At 46.1% G+C, this 24,143-nt stretch overlaps 1 protein-coding gene and 1 pseudogene across 13 annotated transcripts in view; one reads left to right on the forward strand and one right to left on the reverse strand.

The window, feature by feature from the left end:
• The window catches only part of Cux1 (cut like homeobox 1), a 318,232-nt gene that overhangs the window by 190,634 nt on the left and 103,455 nt on the right, over positions 1–24,143 (reverse strand). The gene's annotated exons all lie outside the window — the stretch shown is intronic.
• LOC110293815 (large ribosomal subunit protein uL30m pseudogene) lies at positions 19,088–19,757 on the forward strand (annotated as a pseudogene).

Here is a 24,143-nt window from a genome sequence, read left to right on the forward strand (position 1 = left end):
GCTTCTTTCGTCATTTCACGACACTTCAGATTTCATCAGTAGTTTAGGGAATTCAAAGAGGGATTTCATTTCCTAACAATCTGTAAGGATAGGAGAAGATGAAACTCAGTGATGTGGGTTAAATAAGAGTGTGCTGACTCTAGTCTTTCAGGGCCAGCCACTTGTCCTTTGTGGGTCAGATGGCTAACGTTTGAAATGAGCATCTCAACTGATAGGTCTATGCCACCATACCTGGTTGAGTCAGTGGCATTGAGAGCTGATGGCTAAGAGACCAACCAGTTCAAGAAACAAAAAGAACCCAAAGGGGTGTGTCCTCCACCCGAGAAAGTGTGCCTACCATGGCTAAATTACACGGAAGGAGGGATTCATGCCGGGGTGAGAGTCAAGTGATATGACTTGCTGCTTCTCTCCCCAAAACAGAGCAGAATGTACAACTGCAGACTTCGGTTGCCTGAAAAGTAGTCCCCAGAACACAAGCATCACTTTTAAAGTCAAGGAAAGAAGCCAAAAATAAAAGGCAGAACTTTAAAAATGGCAGAACCTTAAAGCCATAAAAGGTTTAGGGTGTGGCTCAGAGGTAGAGCACCTGCCTACAATCACCCAGGGAGGGGCTAGTCTCTGCCTTGCTTGCAACAGCAAGCCAACTCTACCTAGGCAAGCTGTTGGGAAATGCAGAACTGAATAACACAGCCAGCTGAAGGGAAGTCAGGCATGGTGGCAGGCGTGTGATGCTGGGGGTCAGTGAACTCAGACTCGGATTAGGTTTGTTACAGGCTTGTGAGGACAGTGGCTGTCTGACCTCAGTGTCCTCAGACACATAGTAGAGAAGTGTCTAGCCTGGGCGGTCACTGACATCCTTAGCAGGGATCAGCCAGACACAAAGTAGGTGCTTAAGACAAACTGCCCATTATACTTCCCTTTGACTGTAGGCAAAATTGGCAGAAATCCCACCCGAAGTCCCCCAGACAGCCCAGGCACCTCTAAACTCCAAGGAAGTCAGCTGACCTCAGGATGGTTGGTCCTGGCTAGGAACTGGCAAAGCAAAGACAAAAGACTGGAGTCTGTCTACTCTCAGAGGCTGATTCTGCCACGCTGGGGGCATGGCCCCTTGCTGCTACCCGAGGCTGCCTTTGTGGGGTCTGAGCAGCCCACATATGACACCTGGCATGAAGCTCTGTCTAAAGCAAGTGTCTGTCAGGGAAGTATTGAAAGTCAAGTCTGCCGACTTCTCTGAGAATGGTCTGTCTCGAGTTTTCTACCTCGGCTGCCTGCCCCACATCACTCAGTGAGATTCTGGGCCACTTTCTGCAACTGTCATTCAATTCTGGCTCCAGATTGAAACCTCATTTGAATGTTAACAAGCACAGCAATTAAGAGGGCCGATCTGTTGCATACACATCACAGAACACATTTGAAACCCAAATACAAATATTTCAGTCTGCCCTGGGTAGGAATAAGCCTGCTGAGCTATATGACTTGCAAACTGAATGCTCTCAAACATGTCATTTCACGTTGGGTCTCAAAGATGGCACCACTACGAGAAAGGGGAAGACAGACTCAAAGATCATTATATGATTACACGGTACTAGGTCGGGGGACAGATTAGTGGGTAGGAGCACTTGCTGCAAAAGCATGAGGAGCTGAGTTTGGATCCCTAGTGCCCAAGGCCAGGTGTGGCCTTGTACACATCTGTAATTCCAATGCTGTGAGGGACAGAGACAGGAAGATGATTGGGGCTTGCTGGCTGCCAGCCTAGCTCTAGGTTCAGTAAGAGACACAGTCTCAAGGGGATAAGGCAGAAAGTGGTAGAGCAGAACCCCTGGCACCCTCCTCTAGCCTTGTACAGAGCACACACTCATGCATATCCACACGGGGGAAGGAAGCAGTATTTAAAGAGAAGAGAAGAAGGGGAGGGGAGGGGAGGGGAGGGGAGGGGAGGGGAGGGGAGGGGAGGGGAGGGGAGGGGAGGGGAGGGGAGGGGAGGGGAGGGGAGGGGAGGGGAGGGGAGGGGAGGGGAGAAAGAGAAGAGAAGAGAAGAGAAGAGAAGAGAAGAGAAGAGAAGAGAAGAGAAGAGAAGAGAAGAGAAGAGAAGAGAAGAGAAAAAGCAAAGGAAAGCCCTGTCCTAGTACAGTGATGGTAGATTCAGAAGGAGAGAGAAGGCCCCATTTATCCTGCAGGATCCTGAGTCCTGCTGAGGGGAAGTCAATGGCTGAAGAGTTAGTTATTACTGCAGGCCAAACACCTCATTTTTCCAGGTAGATACTAACTTCTCTGGATATGGGTAAGAACATTCTAGAAGTACACACTGCACACATTTCAACTAAAGATAGAAACTATGCTTAAAAAGCTAATTTGGTATTTTTAGAAGTTTGGGTTTCTTTGATCTGACCAAACTTCAGCTTCCAACTATTTCAGGCTACACTCCACAGTGCTGGAGGGACTGGGATGTCTTCAGCCCTTCAGCTATTAAGACCTGTGGGTTTCTTTAACCCCCACACTGAGGAGGTGGACGTGCAGTGAAGGGCTCTTACAGAGAGGATCCTAGTTTCCTAAACAGAGGTGACTTCTGGAAGTGTGACTTGGGGATCATCTGTGATACTTTGAGCTCAACAATTCAAGTTGTCTCTGCCCCCACTTTTGTAAACAATTCATATAGCCTAGGCTGGCCTCCAACTTGCTATGTTGTCAAGTGCGCATTTGAACTCCTGATCCTTCTCCTAGGTTTACGTGCATTCACCACCACCCCTGGTTTATGTGGTGCTCGGGGTCGAACACTGAGCTGTGTACATCCTAGGCAATACTCTGCCAGCCTGTTCTATGTGTGCACTGAGAAAGGGCCTCACTATGTAGTCCAAGTTGGCCAGGAACTCATGATCCACCTGTTTGACCTCCCAAACACTAGAATTACAGAGCACATGTCACTTTGCCACCGGGGTTGGTTTGCTTCTTCCTTCCTTCCTCCCTCCCTCCCTCCCTTCCTTCCTTCCTTCCTTCCTTCCTTCCTTCCTTCCTTCCTCCCTCCCTCCCTCCCTCCCTCTCTCCCTTCCTTCCTTCCTCCCTCCCTCCCTCTCTCTCTTTCTTTTCCTTCCTTCCTTCCTTCCTTCCTTCCTTCCTTCCTTCCTTCCTTCCTTCCTTCCTTTTTCTTACGTTTGTTGAGACAGGGTTTCCCTGTGTAGCTCTGACTGTCCTGGAACTCACTCTGTAGACCAGGCTGGCCTCAAACTCAGAACTCCACCTGTCTCTGCCTCCCAAGTGCTGGGATTAAAGGCATGTGCCACCACGCCTGGCTCACAGTTTGTTTCTTTAAAGTGCCTTTGGGATCATCTCTCAGTCCAGCCAAGTCTTCGGCAGGACTTGCTATAACAAACTAGGGGGTCTATGGGAGCTTCCCTAGCCCCTTACTCCCGAGGAAAGAGGAGTGGGAGCTGAGTGCCCAACCCAAGGCAACATAGCTGAGGAACAGGCACTTCCAGATCCAAGGTCAGCCTCTAAAGTGTCTCTCCACAGGATGAACCTTCACCCAACACTCCCCTGTATCCCTTTTAGGCATCAGGCAAGGACAACCTGGAGGCCAAAGGATCTTAGACTCTTCCTGGCCTACACACACACACACACACACACACACACACACAGGGGAGGAGGGATTTGTTGCTTAGAGGTCAGAGTTTGCTTAGAATGCACATGGCCATGGGTTCCATCCTAGCACCATAAACAGCAAAAATAAAGGCAGCAAGCAACAGAGATGGTGAACTAGTTAGATAGACCTAGAAGCCCACAGAGTTAGGTCTCCTGGTGCCCACTTCTTGATATGCATTTGGTATGAAAATATTCTCCTTATTTGATTTGTTTGTTTATGCAACACTGGAGATGGACCAGGGACTTGTACATGTTAAATGAATACTCTACCTACCACTAAGCCACACCTCCAGTCCCTCACTGGGGGATTCTAGGCAGGAGCTCTACCACTGAGCCACACCCCCAGCCCCTCACTGGGGGATTCTAGGCAGGGGCTCTATCACTGAAGTACAGTCTTCTACTCCTTTTGTTTTATGTGAAGATAGAGAAAACAAAGGATAAAACCCCACCACTTCTGATTACTCCAAGTTGCAGACACCCTGGAGAGCTATTAACTACAAGGATTTTGGGTATCCCAGCCCCTACAATTTCATGTTCCATATAAGGAAAGAGATCTGGAGAGGAAAAACTTGTCTAGGAATAGTCCTGATTGTGTGTTTCTAGGGACAATTTATGGATCTTTTCAGAGTGTGATACACAAATCACCCCTTCATGTAGCATGTTAGGGATATGGTTTAATTAAATGCACACAGCTCACAGAGCCTGTGTTTGTAGCTTTTCAGCATTTAAGATAAACACCCAGGCTGAGCAAGTCACTTTATTTCTTTAGAACCATTACAATGCCATTATTTGCAAAAGAATTTGTGTTCAGCGAATATTATACAAGCAATACTTTCAGAAAGCTTCTAAAACCTGCAGTTTAAAATCTTTCTCAACAAAGACAGAATTCAAGCTCTCAGCCCATCTTAGGGCTGGTATGGTTTTAGAAGCTGTTGGGGCTGTATTAGTCATTGGAAGAGACACTAAATCACAAAGGTGTTAAATGGAGAAAGATTCCAAATAACTCCTTTTCCAAAGGTATCTAGGGTTGGGGCTATGCAACAGGACCAGTGGGGATGTGACAAATCCATTCCATGTGAAGGCTCTGGACGACACTGAATAAACTGTCACTGGCACCTTTAAAAAGAATTCCAGCCTAAGTTTTTGTTGGTGGGACAGGGTGTCATGTATTCCAGACTGGTTTGGAACTCTCTATGTAGCAGAGGATGACTTTGAACTTCTGATCCTCCTGCCTCTACCTCCAGAATGGTGAGATGACAAGCATGTCACACCCTATTTATTCAGTGGTGGGGATAGTGTTTAGGGCCTCATGCAGGCTATACAAGCACTCCAGACCTCAGGTAGGTTTCAGAGTATTCCTGCTGCATTGATCTTTTGACATCATCTGATTCCATCATCCAAGCCCCAGCACTGAGAGCGAGTGCACATCCATCACACTGCAGAATTCAGCCTGAGGGACCAGACCAGACGGTAATAAAAAACTACAGCTATTTCTAACACTGCCTTTCAGAGAAGAGTGACAGGAGAAACGACTAAACTTCCAGACACAGGGCTCTTGTGCCAACCATGTGTCAATACACCAGGCACACCACTCCCCAGGCAAGGACTAGGAGGGGCCGTTGGCTGGGGAACAGGCCTAGGCCCCAAGGAGCTGATCTTGCTGGCACTCGTAGAACCAGGGCAGTTCTGGAGAGCTAGGCATGCCTTCCATTCTTGACTGTGCTTCAGTGAGGACTTGAGAGCCATGAAGACAGGGCCTGGGGCCCTTGGTGACACTGAGGTGTGCCAGGGAGGTGGCAACAGCTGTGTGATATCCAGCAACTCTGTCGCAGCTTGGCTGATCATGTCTACCTGCCCTTGTATAAATTAGGGGAGCAGGGCTTTCTGGAACACAAATGTGACCATGCCACAACATGCATGAGAGTGAGCTTAGCTCCTATTCTAGCTGTGCTCATGTTGCTTGGTCCCTGAAGACACTCATAGAGACACACTGAAGTAGAGGCCAGCTGCCTCCTGGATGCAGAGACATAACAAAGAGGATGCCTTTCAGGGCCAAGTGATAGCTCTTCTCTTTACTACTTCTCTTTCATTCTGGTTTCTTCCACAGTGGGCCAACTGGCCAGAGGTCTTGGTACATACAAGGGAGGGAAGGTCCCTGCTCACTTACAAAACCCTTCCTCTGCATTCCCTTTCATATTTTCTCTCTTCCTTCAATCCATAAATAAAAATGTTTATATATGCTGCTTCTAGTTCTTCATGCCTCTGAAGTCTAGCACACGCTAGATCTCCTCTCCCAACACCCTTCACTTTCTCCAGAGTATTCCCCACTTACATGACCCAGCAGATGACACAAAAGAGCCCAAAACAACAGGTAGCTTCATTTTCCCTTCTAAGAATAAAAAGAAGCAAATCACAGGCCATAAAATCACCTGTGGTTATAGCCTCTATGGGTGACTAAAGATCTCAGAAGTCCAATAGGCCAGCTGTGGTGAGGCGGGAAGTATCTCTGGGCAGCAATGGGAAAGAAGCTGGCCATACTGGGCTCTATGCCTTGTAGGGCAGGAGTGGCTCTCAGGGAGATGATTTTGCTTTTTGTATACTAGCTCTGCAGTCCTTAAAGCTCTGTCCATATCTTTGTCTCTGGCTTACCATATATGTAGTATCCTAGATAGGCAAGACTGAAGACTAGCACAGATGCTACCCTAAGAACAACAGGCTAAGGAAAGCTATTTAGCTGTGTCCTCTAAGACTTAAAAGCTCCAGATCAGTGGAAAAACCCCAAATGTCCAGGTTAGTGTCTCCAAAGACATCCCAACCCAAGGTGGACCACCACTCATGGGGCAGCTCAACTCAGAAGAATATAATAGCTAAGACTTACACACTATCTTTTCGGGGATGTGTTTTCAGATCTCCTTGGCAAGATTTGCCAATGAGACTACGGATTAGACACCCTTTCGGCATTTTCTACATTATTTGCATTAGATTTGAATAAACATAGTTGCAAAGTCCTTCCTTTAAAAGTAGGCATCTGCTTGCACACATGTCCTGGTTGCACCTAGAGACCCAAAGCTCCTGGCATCTGACCCAGATTTTTCAGAGTGGGCCACCTCAATTTCTTAAATATAGAAATGCCTTCCTGGGTACAATGCTTGTTTCCTAACTATTTTGGCAGGTGAGGTATCCCAGACCTTTACTTTCTTTAGGTGACCAGAACTGTTCACATGACAAGCTCATATCATATAGCTCCTGACTGCAGATCTGTCTCCACTCCAGGACAGACTGCTCTAAATCTCTTAATAAGGTAATCAAACTGCTTTTTAGATGACAATACGCAGATAGGCTAGCAAGATGAAGATGACACAGTGAGTAAAGGTGCTTGCTATCAAGACGGATGACCTAAATTTGATCCCCAGAACCCGCATGGTGGAAGGAGGAAAGTTGCTCAACCTTTAAGTTGTTTTCTGACTGCATACATGGTATGACATACATGTATAAAAGCATGCACACTGGTGCATGTACGTACACACACACACACACACACACACACACACACACACCAGAACAAGGCATGACAACTTTTCCTAAGTCACAGTAAGAGTAAAAGTACAATAGCCAAGATCTACAACCAAAAAGGGCTGGTCTTGTCCTATCATTGGACAGTGGCTGAGCTTCTACGGGTATGTCTCTGTTCCTCTTCAGTATCTAGAACATTCCAGTATGTCCAGACATCAGATTCTCTTCCTCCATGAACTTCCACTAAAGATCAGAAATCCTCATTCATGGCCTCAAAAATCACTTTTCGGGGGGGAAAAAAATGTTCTCAGTGCTTTGAGTGTGGATCACTGTGCTATGTTGCCTGTAGGGAGATAGGCGGTTTCTTCTCCAGAAAACATGAGCTCCCAAAGCTTCTGTGGCACAATTAAACACTTAACTCTTGGACTGGGCAGATGGCTCAGTAAGTAACCTGTTTGACAAACAAATATGAAGACCTGAGCTTAATTCCCAAAATCCACATAAAATCCACCAAGCTTGATAGTGGTCACTTGTAACCCTAACACTGGGAAAGCAGAAACAGGAGGATCTCTGGGGCTTATGCTTAGCCAGCCTACCCTAGTTGGTGAACTAAGGATTCAGTGAGAGACCAAATAGCACCTGGTTCGTGGTACACTGCCTGTTTGTCATTGGCTTGGATATACTGGCACATAAAGCACACCCAGAGACCAGAAATATAGTTCAACTGTAGAGCACCTGCCTAGCATGTACAAAGCCCTAGGCCAAAAGTCCGAAGGTTCTGATGAACTACATCCAGTCATATTACTCTTATGAGGTCCCAACAGATGTACTTCAGGCCACATTAGGATGCATTAGAATCATATCCTGTTCCTAAATGACAGTTCACAAAGTCTAGGTCATTACCATGGATGGATCAGAAATTACCTTCTTCATGAACTTTTTTAGCAGAGCAGACTCACTGATGCTCCTGTAGAGACCTGGCAAGAACTGTGGCTTTGTTCTTTTTGGATGTTTTCTGGGTAAAACCCCCAAAGCTGAATCGGATATGATTCTTCACCTCCAGACCTGCCATTTCTGAGGACGTCTAGGACAGAAAGCATGCCAATGGCTGCTTCTGCTGGGGCAGTCTCATCTTTGTCAGCTACTATCAAGTTAGGAAGGGCTCAGAGGCAGAGAAGGTGAGAACTCTATAGAAGTGTCACCCATAAAACCTTACTTATGTATGCAATCATTTATGTAGACACATATTCACATATGTTCTTGCAAATACATGCAGACCCCCGCAATATGAGTATTAGGGATTGAACCTAGGGCTTTGTACATGCTAAGTCGGTGCTCTACAGGTGAACTATATCCCTGGTTCCTTCCTGGATGTACTTTATGCACCAAAATATCCAAGCCAATGACAAACAGCAGTGCAGCATGGGCCAGGTGTTATTCTGAATACTCTATTTAATCTAATACAGTTCATCCACAAGGCTACCCCAGTGTGGCCAGCTGACAATGCCTGAGGCACGGAGAGTTAAGAGGTTTGTCCCAGGTCATACAGTAAGTGGAGCCTGGGCAGTCTTGGCCCTTTGATGTGTGACTCTCAGCTATGACTATGTGGTACCTACCAGGTATGAGGACACTAGAGAATGGGAAAATGTGAACTAGAAACCCAGGAGAGGGATCCCTACAGTTAACTGCTAACTACAGTCTCCTGACAAACACTTTCTATGCCTTGCACTCTGAGTTATCTGTGAAAAGATTTATCCAAGCTAATTTGCTGTTTACTGTGATTTTAATAAAACAAAACCCGACAGGGGTCCATGCTCTGTCATTTCTCCATAATGACCCAACTACATCCCAGGCTCCACCAAATTCCTCAAGGGAAACAGCTCAAGGGAAGAAGGACTGGTTGGCTTGTGACGAGGAAAGCTTAGTGGCGGGGATATGTGGCTGGGGCTCCTCACCTCCTCAGATCTCAGTGGTACGGAAGCAGAGTAGTTGGGAGGTGGCATGAGCCCTTAAGACTCAAGGCCCCCTGCCCTGCTCCCCACAGAATGACTTCCTTTAAAAAAGGCTCTACCTCCCAAAGGTTCTACAACCTCTCAAAACAGCATCACCAGCTGCAGACCAAGTGTTCCAACACAGGAAGAGGGGTGGGGTAGGGGTGAGGCCGTCCCACATTCAAACAGTAACAGTTGCTGAGGTGAAGTGACTTTGGACTAAATAAGGTCCTACCAAGATAACAGGCTCTAGATGGTAGAGACTTGTCAGTAGTTATGGGTATATACTGTTACAGAGGATTCATGTTAGGTTCCAGGAAAGTCTTTTTTTTTTTTCTATAAAGATAATAGTTCCTGCTGATTGAGTAACAAATAATTGGCTGTTATTTTCAAATGGAGAAAAGGGCTGGGGTGGGGGAGGGTGGTGGCTAACTCAGTATCAAGACGCAGCTCAGCCCCTGTCGACAATCCTTGCCTTCTACTTTCCATAGAATGGCATTCCCTCAACAACAACGCCGCAAGTGCACCAGCATTCAGTGAAATCAAGACCAAACTTCCATATCAACATCTAAATAAGAAGCTGGCTTATGGTGGAGTGCTTACCTAGCACGTATGAAGCCCTGGGTTTGATACCCAGCACTGACAAAACTGAGTGTAGTAGTATACGCCTGCAATCCTGACACTTTGAAGGTGGTGGCAGGGGAGCATCAGAAGTTAAGTCAACCCCAGATCCTAAGGGAATCTGAGACCAGTCTAGACTATTGCCTCAAAACAAAAACAAACAAGCCCCTTAATAGTTTATTAATTCTTTGGAAATTTTATATAATGTATTTTAATCTTATGCCCCACATTCCTCCCAGATCCACCTACTTCCTCTCTAATTCACGTCCTCTTTTGTTTGTTTGTTTCCTTTTCTCTCTTTTTTTTTTTTTTCTCAATTAAAAAACTCACCAATTTGTGCTGACCCTATACTCCCAGACATGGGGCTATCCATTTGTAGCAGTTGACTTATTAGAGGCCACACTCTTACAGAGTATTTCTCCCTCCCCAGGAGCCATAAGTTGTTCATTCTTCCTCAGGGGAGGGGACTTACAAGGCTCTCCTCCTTCCATGTTAGGATATTGACTAGCTCGATCTTGTGCTGGCAACAAAACAAGGTGTTTTATTTTTGGAAACTCTCATATGCAGCCTTGGCTGGCCTAGAACTTGTCACAAGATGAGGCAGGACTTGTACTCACAGAGATCACTTATACTCACAGAGATCCATCCAGCCTGTCACTGCTTCCTGAGTGCTGGAATCAAAGGCAAGTGCTGGGCCTTTTCTTTATAAAGTAAGAGAAACCAAAAGAGCACAACAAATTCAGTGGATGGAACACTGTGGTTCTGTGTGCTAAGTGTGTACATCCTAAACACACGTGTGCAATGCCCAGTGAAGGATGGTGTTTGGAGGCCAGGTGAATTGCAGGAAAATATTTCTAAAAGCTGTCTTTCCAGTTCATTAGACAGCCAGCTCCTTGCTGAAGGGAGGAGGATGCTCTGTTGGGAGGGCTTCTTCCTTTTCAATTGTGTCTAGCATGTGTAATGTCTAGCATGTAGCACACATTACACATGCATATGTGAGTACAGAGAGGCAGATGTTTGTGCTGGGTGACTCTCTACTATACTTACTATGGCTGTCTCTCCCTGAACCCTAAACTCTCTGACTCAGCAAGTGTAGCTAACAAGCTTGCTCTAGGAATCCCTTCCCCATTTGGAGCCCACCTGACACTGGTGTGGGTGCTAGGGACCCACAATCCTGCCCTCATGCTTCTACAGCAAGCAGCTGGATCACTGTGCCATCCTCCCAGCCCCACAACTGCTTATTTTGTTCCTGGTGACCAACATAGTATTTGTTATGACAGTACTTTTAAAGTAGGCAAAGCATAGGGTAGGAAATTGCTGTGGTACTGCCCCTAAGGGACCCAGCCCGTACTCTGCCACAGCTTCTTCCAGTACATGTCTTCTGGGATTGTGAGAACGCTCTCATGCACTTCCTAAGTTGTTTTCTCCCCTCCTTATCCTGCTGCCTGTTCTACAGACTTGCCACCAGCATGATTTTTAATGATTGTGCAATACTTCAAAGTGTGGCTAGTCTTGGCTGCTTTTAAAAATATACAGCTTCCCTTGTTCGAATAACAGCTGATCTGGGGCTAGAGGAACAGATGATCCTGTGCACTGTGAATTTCCATGTGGCGCTGCCATAGGCCTCACCTCCCAAATGGTTGTGCAAACGACAATTTCACCTAAGACTAACGATGAGGATTATAGCTAACACAGCTAGACCAGAGAGAGGGAGGGGAGAGGGGAGGGGGAGGGGGAGGGGGAGGGAGAAGGCGAGGGCGCACACGCACTGGCTGCTCTTCCAGAGGGTCTAGGTTAAATTCCCATAACCACATGGTGGCTCACAACCATCTGTAACTCCAGTTCCAGGGAAGCTAATGTCCTCTTTTGGCCCATACACATAAAAATAAATTTAAACAGAATTTAAAGAGTGTCGTTGTTTTGTGTACTGAGCTGGGTACTCACAGAAACCTTGAATTTCCCATAATCGATGGACAGGGGTGACAAAGGCACATGGACGGCACCTGTTTCCAAGTCAGTACCTCCCACATTACACCCAGATTCACAGCTCTATGCTTGAGGGCTGGCCTGTCATCTAGCTCTGCTTGGATAACCCACTATATTCTCAAATTCTCCAAATGCCAATTCTGTTCCTCACTGCCACCCCTGCAAACCTAATCCCTTGAGGATTCCTGACACAGAGACCCACACAGCCCTAGCCAGAGGGCTGAGCTTCCCCTGTGCCCAGCACCTTCATCCTTTACTTCCATCCATGGCCACCTCAGGCTTTTCCCCCACTACACTGAGATGCCTTGCTCACGTTCCTTGTTTGAACTGTGCAGCCACAAATGAACATTTACCAGGAGGGAAGAAGAAGGCTCTACCTTGCCAAACAGTCAAAGCTACATAGTTGTTTAGGGAAAGAATCTCTTCTGGTCCACGCGGTTCTCTTTCTATGACCCTGTCCTTGTGACATGCATAGTAGCACACTTGTAATCCCAGGCAGGGGTAGAAGGACAGTTGAGTTTGAGGCTAACCTGGGCTATAATGAGATTTCATTAGAGCACACCCACACTCACCCAGAGAGAGGGGTGAGGAGGCAGGAAGAAGAAAACATATTAAGGGGCTTTTCTAAGTTTTCTCCAAAGCCACAGCTCCTTGTTAAGAAAAGGGATCCCACAAATTAGTCGTGTAATTTAATATTGGTCCCTTTACACATGAATCTCCTTAGCAAAACCTAAAATAGGACAGGACAAACACTAAGAGCTTTACTACAAATAAAACAGATCCAAGAGAAATTACAATATATAGACACTAAGAAGAGCCTTCAAGTACACAGTGAGTGACTGAAGTCTAGGATGAAGGAAACTTGCTACAAACATTTCCCAAAATGTACTTTAAGGGACTGTGTGCTGTGAAGCAGCTGTGCCAACCTGGGGCATCTCAGTGGTGGTGAAATCTTATTAAATAGCTAAAGAACAATGTTATTCTGAAAGGAGTTGCAAAATGAATCTGGTTATTGCCCTATAAAGAGGTAAAGCATGTGACTAGGCTTAAAAGGGTCCACACGTTGCACCACGTTCAAACAGAAAACCTGTCCCACAGTAAGATCCTAAAGAGAACATGTTCCCATTAATTAAACAATGAAAACAGCAGCTTCCCCAATCAAGCAGGAACAAACATGACAGGAAAGAATATACTTCTTGTACAAGGGGAAAAGAGACATGCACACAAAGAGGGTGAAGCTGTGCACTCCACCCTCAATATCATCAGTTTCAACAGAAATAATTAGAGGTTTGACGTGAGCTTCCTTCCCTGCCTGATTCTCAGCACCCGAGAAAGCAGAAGGGCTGTGGCTGGTCCTGAGAAAGGGGTATTCAGGGCTCTGTGCTCAAACTAGTCAGATGCCCACATTAAGGAGAGTTGTATCTGATGGGCAAATGATCAGAATGACAAATCGTTTAGAGAATTATATATATATATATATATATATATATATATATATATATATATATATATATAATCTAATATGGTATAAGGTGACATGGGAATACAGCACCAGGTGTTGAGATGAGGGAATGGGAGAAAGGACAATCCAGAAATGATGTGACCCCTGCTTCCTAACTGTTCCACGCACATCCACCTCTGTGTTTTCTGAAAGTAAAGGTATCAGGGAGACTGAGGCAGGAGAATTACAGATTTCAGGTCTGCCTCAGAAATGCAATGAGAACTTGTACCCCCAAAAAAAAGTTTAAAAAGAAACATTGGAGATACAGTCTACAACAGCTGGAGACCATGGCTCAGTGGAAAGTGCTTGGCCAGCATGTACAAGGCCCTAGATTCAAGTCCCAGTATTGCCAGCCCCTCCAACAAGGACCAAATCGCTAGTGATACAAGAGTAGTTACCTGTTCAAACAATAATTAAAGACTCCAGGTCACATAACCACCTTTTTGGCCACCTATCCACTGAATGAAGTCCTCAGAGTTCTGCTGTTTCACAATGCTCTCAAATTCTGCAGCAGCACCATGTCACTAATGCCATTCTCTTCTCACCCTTCCTTAGCGGCCATTCCCCTCCCCTCCCCTCATCTTAGTGCTCTTATCTCTGAGTTCTGCAGTACCATACCCCTGCCTACCTCTGGGGTGTAACATTCTAGAGGGCCACTCTTTTTACATTCAAACACTTGTATTTAACAAGGCGAGACAGCAACATAACCCTGAACAGGAAGTGTTCCAGAAATATATCACAACAGTGGGCTCCCTTATTTTTTTGAGACAGGGTTTCTCTGTGTAGCCCTGGCTGTCCTGGAACTCACTTTGTAGACCAGGCTGGGCTCGAACTCAGAAATCCACCTGCCTCTGCCTCCCAAGTGCTGGGATTAAAGGTGTGCACCACCATGCTAATTGTAATCACTTTTGAGCACTTTGCAAGGCACTACTCCACTGCACTAACTTTAAAACACAGGATGCTAACACTGAGAGTATGGAATCACCCTTCACAAACAATGGTCAATACACAGCATGTTAGGATCCTGAACGCTCAGTGGTCCATACTGTGGTAACCTCCATTTATGAATACTGGGGAAAACGCTTAAGTTAATAAAGTGCTTGCCTTGCAAGAATCCTGGTCCATTAAAAACAAACAAACAAACCACCCCAGAGGATCACATTTGTGTAACAAAGCTGCGGAGGCAGAGACAGGCAGACCCCTGGCTTTCTTAGTGTGTTCCAGGCCAATGAGAGACCCTGCCTTAGAAAACAAAGTTGGGGTGGTGAGATGAAATTGCTTGTTGTACAAACTGACAGTGCAAGTTGGATCCCCAGAATCCATAATGGAAGAAGAGAAAGTTGTTCTCTGATCTCCACATGTCAAATGCATATCAGTGTGCCCTTTCTCATTCTCTCTCTCTCTCTCTCTCTCTCTCTCACACACACACACACACACCATGTCATGCATTGTTCAATATTTGCTTATGCTAGCTATATGTGAATGCATTTGTGTGGTCTTTTTCTTTTTCTCTTAAATTTGGTTGAGGGAACATGTGTGATTCTTACATTAAGTCATATCATGGTTTTTTCCATGTCATTTTTGGGGGACTAGGACTGTTGAGGCATAGTCTTGCTGTGTAGCCAAGGCGGCCTAGAACTTGGGGTCCTTCTATAGCAGCCTCATGAATCCTGCGATTACAGGTGTATAACACCTGTTTGGCATTTTTTTTCTTGCTTTTAATAAACAGTCTTGGAAAATAGTATCATTTATATAATTTCAGTGAATTAATCTAACATTAAAAAATATCTCTTCACAGCAAATTGGTTGTTCCCTTTTTTTAAATTCACTATTCTTTGGCAATTCCATATATGTATATATGTATGTTGACATTTTTGCCTCCCATTACCCTTTCTTATCTCCCTCCATCCAATCGTATTTTAGTGTTGAGTCTAGCACAGGATGCACACTCTTGTTCATGACACTGAGCCCATGCTGAAATTCTCCCCCCAGAACCCTGATTCTTAACTGACAGGTCACAGGAATCTAAAATGCATCAGGTGCTGGTTCTCAAACTGGACACTAGTGAAATCTTGTGGTACCATTCCAATCTTTTAAAGGATCTCTGAAAGAAAAGTTGATTCAGAATCCATTTAAGTTTTTAAAACTGACCTCTTTGAACTAAATATGCTGTGAGTCAGATCCTAATCTGCGTGTCTGGTGTCACTCCCCAACAAGTTAGTTGGTGCCAAATATAAGCAGTCTGCTTCTGCACAGGCTGAGCCTGACACAGAAAGGGAAATGACCTCAGTCAGCATCTGTGGGCCAGTGTCACAAAGGCCCTATAACCCTGACTGCAGACAAAATGGGCATGGTTGAAGGGATCCTATGACAATCCTCATTTCAAAACAAGGCTCCGTGTGGCACATATTATGCTAAGAGATGAGGAGGTGAAGACACTGACTTCTACCCACCATATTGGCTCTATTTCTCTCTTTACATTTTTTTCAGCGTTGAAATGGAGGCAGAACTCAGGGCCTCTTGCATGCTAGCTGATGAGCCATACCCCAGCCCTCCCACTGTAAGAGTCTAGACAGGTGCTCTACAACTAAGTCATACCTCTAGCTTCTGACTGAAAGATTCCAGGCAAGGCACGTGGAATATTTCATTTTAACATCTATGTTCAAGTATTTCTGTGTAATCTCACCTTCTATTTGGTGAGACTCCCATCCACAGCATCATGGGAGACCACGGAGCATATAGCTTGTTGCTTATTGTTACGCAAGGTACACAGTGGATAGATCAGTATGTGGGCAGACACAAGTAATTCTGCAAATGTTTATGCCATAGTGTCCTCCTATCAACAATGGAGACAAAATAGTACCAGTGAGCATCATGAGGCGGCTATATACAGCAAGACTGGGGGTGAGGGGTGGCTCGGTAGTAGAGCCCCTGCCTAGAATCCCCCCAGTGATGGGGGGCTGGGGGCGTGGCTCAGTGGAAGAGCCCCTGCCTAGAATCCCCCAGTGAGGGGCTGGGGGTGTGGCTCAGTGGAAGAGCCTCCGCCTAGAATCCCCCATTGGGGGCCTGGAGATATAGCTTAATGGCAGAGCACCTATCTAGACCCCAGCAGGTGGTGCAAACCCCAGTAAAGCAGTCCCTCTTGTGACACACTGGATATCAAGCCTGGCAAGTACAAGGATGGCAATAATAAAATAATTCCAATGGCCACCATTTATTGAGACCTCACTTTGAGTCACAATTTGAAATGTTTATTTTCCAGAGTTACCAAGTTACAATCAAGAATCTAAGACACTTGAGCATTCCAACCCTAAAGTGATATGAGAACATTGTGTGTGTGTGTGTGTGTCTGTCTGTCTGTCTGTCTGTCTTCCCATACATGTGCCCAGAAAAGAAAAGATGTTAGGTGTTCTGCTCTATAATGCTCTTTCTCATTCCTTTCAAACAGGGTTGGTGACATTGAGCCTAGAGCTAGGCTACTATCAGCAAGCCCCAGAGACCCTCCTATCTCGTCCACCCCTCACAAACACTGAGACAAGCATGTCTACATTCTTTGTTCAGTGTGAGTGCTAGCAATGCAAACTGGGTCTTCTTGCTTACACAGTTACAGCTCGTATGCATTGAGCTATTTCCTCAGACCCCAGAAGGTGACTCCTAGAAGCAAATGGCATCCACTTTACTTGATGCTTTGAAACAAAATAGGAGAGCCACAGTTGCCAGCACCCTGGCACCAGCCTGAGCCTCAGCCTAGAGTCCAGATAATCTGTATTTAGTTCATGATGTAAACCTGAACCGTGCACCAGTTTAAACCATCATTACTCACCACCCTGTGTATTCACTTGGAAACTCAGAGCAGTGTGGCCCACTCCCACATCTCTTCCTAAAGGAGAAAGGAGATGAGCCTCACTTGCATGGCATGAGTTTCCCTGAAGATCTCTCCAAGAAGGGTACAAACCCACAGGGCAACTCTGCAAGTTTACTAAGACGGCTGGGCAAAAACACAGAGAGAAGTTTCCTTCTGGTATTTTCCTGCAAGAAGTGTCTGATTATGAAAACCAGCCCTGTACTTGAAGCTTCCCCACTGCACCAAGTGTGATGTCAGCTGCCTTTATTTATTACCTATTTGAAGGGAAGGGGGGTAGGGGAGAAGAAAATTTCCTGTTCCTTCCCTAAGAAGATGAGTCACAATTTCCAAACATCAATCAATCCTTGAGTCAGAGTGGAGTAAGGAGAGGAAACGGCTGCAAGGCCTCCCACCATGAGCACTTCTGAGAACCATGGAAAATCAGGAACTCCGAGGTGCTGACTCCACTTCCCCACTCCTCCTTACACAGAATCACACAGCATGTGGACCACAGACCACAGGCACAAGAGCTCACAGCTCAGTTCTTCTGCTTCCTCAAGTGCTAATAGTACCGATATTATCATTCATGGTCAGCATGCACTTCGGCAGATGCAGAAACACGGAGGTGGGTACGATGTCCAGCTGCAGAGCCATGAGCACAGAGGAAAGGCAGCAGGCAACAGAAGACACAGGACTGTGACACTACACACAGTCAGATGTGTACAGATGGCTGTGGTGTGGCGACAAGGAAACTAACAGATCAAGATTGGTGGCTAGGGCTCCATACACACTGTGGGGCTGACACCTCCACAGAGAACATAGTGACAGCAGCAGGGACTCAACGACCCACACAGTAAGTAAGCAGAGAAACATTCCAGCACAGCAAAGTCAGCTCCACAGGGAAGCTGTGACAGTGCACACCGTGCTGGCTTAGGACTTGAGGATTTCTAACAAGTTCCCCAGGTAAAGAACATACTGTTCCCGATCCACAGCCCAAGGGCCACCAAATCTAATCAGTATCCCACTCGCTTGCTTGTTTATTTTAAATAACATTTCATCAAGCCATGGGTCCCCTCACCACCTACATATGGTATGAGGCAGTCTTACAGCAGAGGTAAGAAGGCACCAGAGGCTGAATGGTCGTCCAAGCCCGTAGGGACTGGCATTTACCATGTATGTTTGCCATCCCTCACTGACGGACTCGAGCAGACCAACAAAAACAAACTGTTCTGCTCAGTGGGTTTCTAGGTATCAGACTAACCCATGTTGAGTAACTTTCTTTTCTGCAGGACTTTTAGGACCCTGGTAATTACTGGTGCTATTATTCAGGGACCAGACTTCCCAGGAATGTGCATATTTAGGGTGCTAGGAGTAGACTGTCATCAGGGGTAACAACTGAAAGAACGGCATCTTGGGAAGACTGAGTGCAGACAGACAGACTGAAAAGGAGACAAACTGGAGGCAGAGACCAAGTCAGATTGTTGGTACAGGAACTTTAAGTAAGGATGAGAATGTGCACAAAGGAAGGCCAGCAGGTTCTTCCTACAGAGGTCAGATAGTAAGCCATGCTGGTCACATGGCAACTGTGGGAAAGAGGCACCAGGAGACCATCAGGAGGCAAACAGGCATAACTGGACTCCAATAAAACTTTATTTTTGTTTGTTTCTTAAGACAGGATCTCACTATGTAGCCCTGGCTGACCTAGAACTCCGAGATCCTCCTGCCTCTGCACCCCTCAGTGTTTTTAACTACATCTCAATGTGTGATGAGAAGTGAGACACGGAGTATGGTAGTCTTGTGTCACACCTGAAACCACAGAACGGCACGCGTCAATGTGGTGAAAAGTAGAACTGTGGCTCTGCACACGGCTGGGGTAGGCGTGCTGGGGACAGAGCCCAGGGCTTCATGCATGCTAGGCAAGCACTCACCCACTCAGCCCCAGCCTCAGCCCACACCCTGGGTACTGACATAAGAAGTTTATAGAGGTGGACACAGCGGTCGCCGGTTCCCGCTATGTAGCCCTGGCTGGAATGCTGTCCGCTCTGATCACCATTGCTGTTACCCATCCCTGATCTCCTGGTGGAGCCTCTGAAGAGAGAATTCCCACACCCATGGCTGGGGTTCTGCACTCCGTGTTCCAGAGGCCTCCATGTAGACTGCAGACTGTGAAGAAAGGTGCAGAATCTCTCATTGGTACAGAGTGGATTCGTCACAAATTTTTTACCAAATCAAGAATTCCAGATAAAGTGTTTCAGCCTAAACCTGAAGATCATGAAAAGTACGGTGGGGACCCCCAGAACCCTCACAAACTGTACATTGTCACAAGAATAAGAAGTACAAAGAGGCATCCATACTGGGAAAAAGATACCATCAAGATGCTTGGACTACAGAAGGCACACAGCCCTCAAATTCACAAGAACATCCCATCGGTGAATGCAAAGCTGAAAGTGGTTAAACACTTGATACGCATCCAGCCCCTGAAGCTGCCACAGGGACTTCCCACAGAAGAGACCATGTCCAGCACATGCCTCAAGAGCACTGGGGAGTTGGTCGTGCAGTGGCATCTGAAGCCTGTGGAGCAGGAAGCGAAGTCCTGATGCCACAGCTTCAGCTCACAGATGCTCTTACTAAGGAAACCGTTCTCATTAAAGTGTATGTTCATCCAGTCATCTCAAAAAAAAAAAAAAAAAAAAAGAAGTTTATAGAATCTGTGAGTGTAAAAACACCCCCACCCAAACACCTTTTTAAAAAGACGGTGTCAGGTAGGGGCAGCTCACACATGCCTTTAATTCCCATGCAGCTCAAAGGTCCATCATTCTCTTCTGGTCTCCATGGGCACTCCAACACATGTGATTTACATTCACACAAATATGTACATATACTCTCAAATGATAGACAGGTTCTCATGTATCCCATACTGGACGTGAATGTTTTATGGAGCAGAGGCTAACTTTAAACCCCCGAGGAGGCTGTCCACCTCTGGAGTACTGGGAACTACAGGTTGTCAGCCACCACTCCCAGTTTAGGCAGTACTGGGGGTAGAACCCTGAGCTTTGTACATGCTGGACAAGTGCTCTGCAAGTGTCCTCTTTCAAACATGGAGGTTGTTCTTAGTTTCAGTCACACAGACAGCAACATGTAGCTGTGGGCTATGGTTTCCAGTCCAGAGCTATGTGGGAGAATAAAGAGAAGACCGTAAACTCAAGGCTCTGGGAGTTTGACTTCTTGAAAGGACCCATTTGCCTGTAAAGGCTTTTAGGGAGTCCTACCTTCTCCTCCTCCTCCCTCTCCTCTCAGAAGTCCCACCATCAGTGGCTATGCTGGTAGGCCACTGCCTAGCAAGATAAAGCAAGCCCCTTGCCTGACACTAAATAAGTTCCTAAGATGGGTTAGAGAGTCAGTAAAGCGTTTGCTATGCAAGCATGAGGACCTGACTTTGTACCCTCTGAATTGCCAGATAAAAAGCCCAGTGGTGTGGTGCATGCCTGGGGCTCCCTAGGCTAGCCAGTCAAGTCTGAGGCCTGTGAAAGAATCTGTCTCAAAAAGACAAGGTGGACAGCAGCCAGAGCAGCAACTTCTGGCCTCCATACATATGTGTACGTGGGCACAGATACCAGGGTACTCATGTACTCTCACACATTCAAAATATTACTATGAAACTCAAACAGAGAAGGTGTTAAATAACACATAGTGAACAACGTTTCTCAAATAATCTGTTTGGGAGAGAACACCCTATGGATTGGTTCAGCTTTGCTTTCTGAGGTGCTAGGGATGAAACTCAGCGCCTCTCCAAGTGAAGTTCTGTACCCCAAACCCAGTATGTGTAGTCCTGGGGACAGACCCCTCAACTTAAATGCTCACATTTTGCAAGTGCTTTACTGTTGAACTATACCTCCAGCCATTACACAGATGGATGTTTTAATTTCCAATCCTCTGTGCACTGAGATTTTTATAAACTATAATGAAAATGCCATTTGGATGTCACTGGAATGTCGCATTGCTATAAACGTTTCTCCACACCTCCTCCAAGCTTCTGCACTCATTTCAACACACCAGGGCTACTGTCCTTTGATTGCGCCCTGACATCCTGACATTGTGATATTGCTATGGCGCTTACTGAAGTTTCTTTACTGACAAGTGACCAAAAACCATACTGCCCAATCAGGCATAAATGCCATTAAGCAGGGGGACCTAGCAAGTGGCTCCAATGAACAAGGATAGCCTTGGGTCATTGATAGTACCTGGGGCCACAGATCTCAAGTTCCTGGGATGGCCCAAAGGAACTGATAAAGAGGCAAGGAAAGTCTCCATTTTCATGAGGAAACCAGGAAACTTTGGTGCTGAAAAGATACTTGAAGAGGCTGGAGAGATGGCTCAGAGGAAGGCGCATGACACACAGGTGAGGACTTGAGTTCAGATTCTTAGCATCCATGGGAAAAGCTAGGTATCACTGCACATGCAGCTATAACCTCAGGTCTACAGAGGACAGAGACAGGGGGACTTTTGGCACTTGCTGGTTGCCAGCCTAGATCAGAGTTCAGTGAGAGACACTGGCTGGAGAGAATAGGTCAGAGATTGATAGAGCAAGTCACCTGATGCCCTCCTCTGGATTCTGCTTATGCACGGGGGTGTGAACTGGCACACACAGACTCCAGACTGGCCTTGAATTTGCTGTGTAGCCATGTATAGCCTTTAACCATTATCCTCCTGCCTTTAACGTAAGTACTGGGATCACCTGTTTTATGTGGTACCGAAGATGGAATTCGGGGTTTGTCAGTCAGTCAAACACTCTATAGACTGACCTGCATTCCTACCTCACGCCCTTCCTTCTACTTAGGGGCTCATTTTTACTGCAGAATCTCAAGGTACTTGAACTGTCTGAAAGTCTGACTTCTGACGTGTATGGGGCACCAAGGCAAATATGTGGCTCAATCCAACAGAGCAGATTTGAGTTTGCCTCTTAAGAGATGTAATTGCAAATCATTTCAGAAAGTGCACAACAACTAATTGTCGTTATAATACCAAGTTTACATAGCCCAAATAATGGACAAATATCACCATGTAATAGAACGGTACAAAAATGGTAATTTGACTATGGAAAGTTGGAACTTGCCATTTCAAATTAGCAGAAGCTGTGAAGTGGGCATTACTGACAATGTGAATATAGTAATTGGGGCTGATTTCTTGGCGCCTGGCCGAATCTGGCTGCCTGGCGTCCTGTGAGTTAATTATAGCTCTGTTAACAGAGCAGGGAACAGGGAACACTTGCAGTGACGGAGATAAACCCAGTGCAGGTCTCTGCACACCGGGCTGGGAGTGAGGGTGCTGGCTAAGACAAGGAAGCACATAAGCAGCCCCCACCTTTAAAAAGTATACACAAGCATGGTCTAGAGTAACAACTCCCAAGCTTCCAGAAGCCCTTGCTAAGGTACTGTCTGTTTTGCCAGCAGCAGGACACTGCTGTGGGGTGACTAAAGCGTCATTTCAGGCCACGTCCAAAGATATTTTGCTTGTGGCTTTAAAGTTTCCTTTAAAAAGTCCAGAAATCAAAATAGGTGACCCCATCCAAATTAGTTCTCTGTTCAGACTGAGCCTGTTATTTCACTGAGGGCTTCTGAATAATCAGGCTAGTTAGAGTGGCTCATGCCTATAACCCCTAGTACTTGGGAGGCTGAAGCAAGAGGGTTACCACACATTTAAGGCCAACTAAGGCCACAGCTTATGAAGACCCTGTTCCAAATACCAAAAGGGATCAGGGGCTATAAGTGCTCTTATTAAGAGTGCTTCACTGACATACACAAAGCCTTGGGTTCCATCTCTAGCACCACACACACACATACCCCTTGATTAAGGCAGGAAGATTCCAAGTTCAGGGTCATTTTCGACTACATAGCCAGTTCAAGGACAGCAGAGAACATAAGACTTTGTCTCAAAAATGGAAAGGAAAGAGGGAGGGAAGGAAGGAAGGAAGAAGGGAAACAGAGTAGGGGAGGGTCTTGCTTCTGGCTAATCTAAGAGGTCTGATCATGTACCTGAAGCTCTAAGATAGCACTTTTTTTATATCCTGATGAGCCAACATGTCTCCACACTCCCAAGACTTTCTTCTAAAACCACTGGAGATGTACCCAGCATCCACATAGGGCTGAACAGAGGGATACTGTCAAGCTTGCATAGAGCCTGGTGTAGTGAGATTATTTTAAAGGAAAGTGAGTCAAATTTTAAACCTGGCACCAATGTATTGAACTGTGTGTCAGCTGTTGCTTCTAGATGTCAGCCCACTCTGTGCTCTTCCAAACCCTGGCAGCTGCCCAGCTGGAATCCTGAACACCTGCCCCAAAGACTTTCTGGGGTACCTGAGTCTGCATCTTCTTTTCATCACCAAGCTCGTTCTTGGTCATGGGCATCTTCCTCATCTCCTATAATGCCCTTCTAAGCCCACAACTGCATTGTTATTTACTCCCAAGCTTCATCCTCTTAGCTACAGCTACTGGGAAACATCAAGAACTTGTTCTTTCAATAATACAGAGCTTCCTGTGGACTCTTGTACTATATCCATGTGAGGCATGTTCACAACCTTGAGCAAGGCTCAGCCTAGAACCAATCCATCGTCCCAGCCTGGGTTGAGAACTGTGTACTCTCTCCCTCTCCTACCCTCAGGATGCAGTAGCACTTTGGGCAAGTCGGGCTGCCTGCACATCCTGCCAAGAATCCAACTTTTGCTCAGAGCCTATCCCCAGTGTCTGGCACAGAGCCAGGCAGAGAGGGATTCCCTGTTCAACACACAGTTTCCCAAAGTCTTTGTAAGTAAACATGAAGAAACTCCTAACTATAACTGACAAAATCCAAAGAACAGGAAGTCGGTGGCAACTGAAATACATCAGTAACCGTTTCCCTTCTCGGCAGTAAACCAGGAACTGAGTTCAGCAAACTGGGTTTGCTCTGTTCTTCTGGTCTTAGCTCTGAGGATCAGAAACAGCAGACTGTGACCAACCCTTCCTCCCCCCAGGACCAGCTCCAGGAAGAGGATCATGATCACATACCTTGAGACCCT

This window comes from Mus caroli, unplaced genomic scaffold, assembly GCF_978045245.1.
Source record: "Mus caroli unplaced genomic scaffold, Mus_caroli_1 scaffold_4, whole genome shotgun sequence".
NCBI lineage: Eukaryota > Metazoa > Chordata > Mammalia > Rodentia > Muridae > Mus > Mus caroli.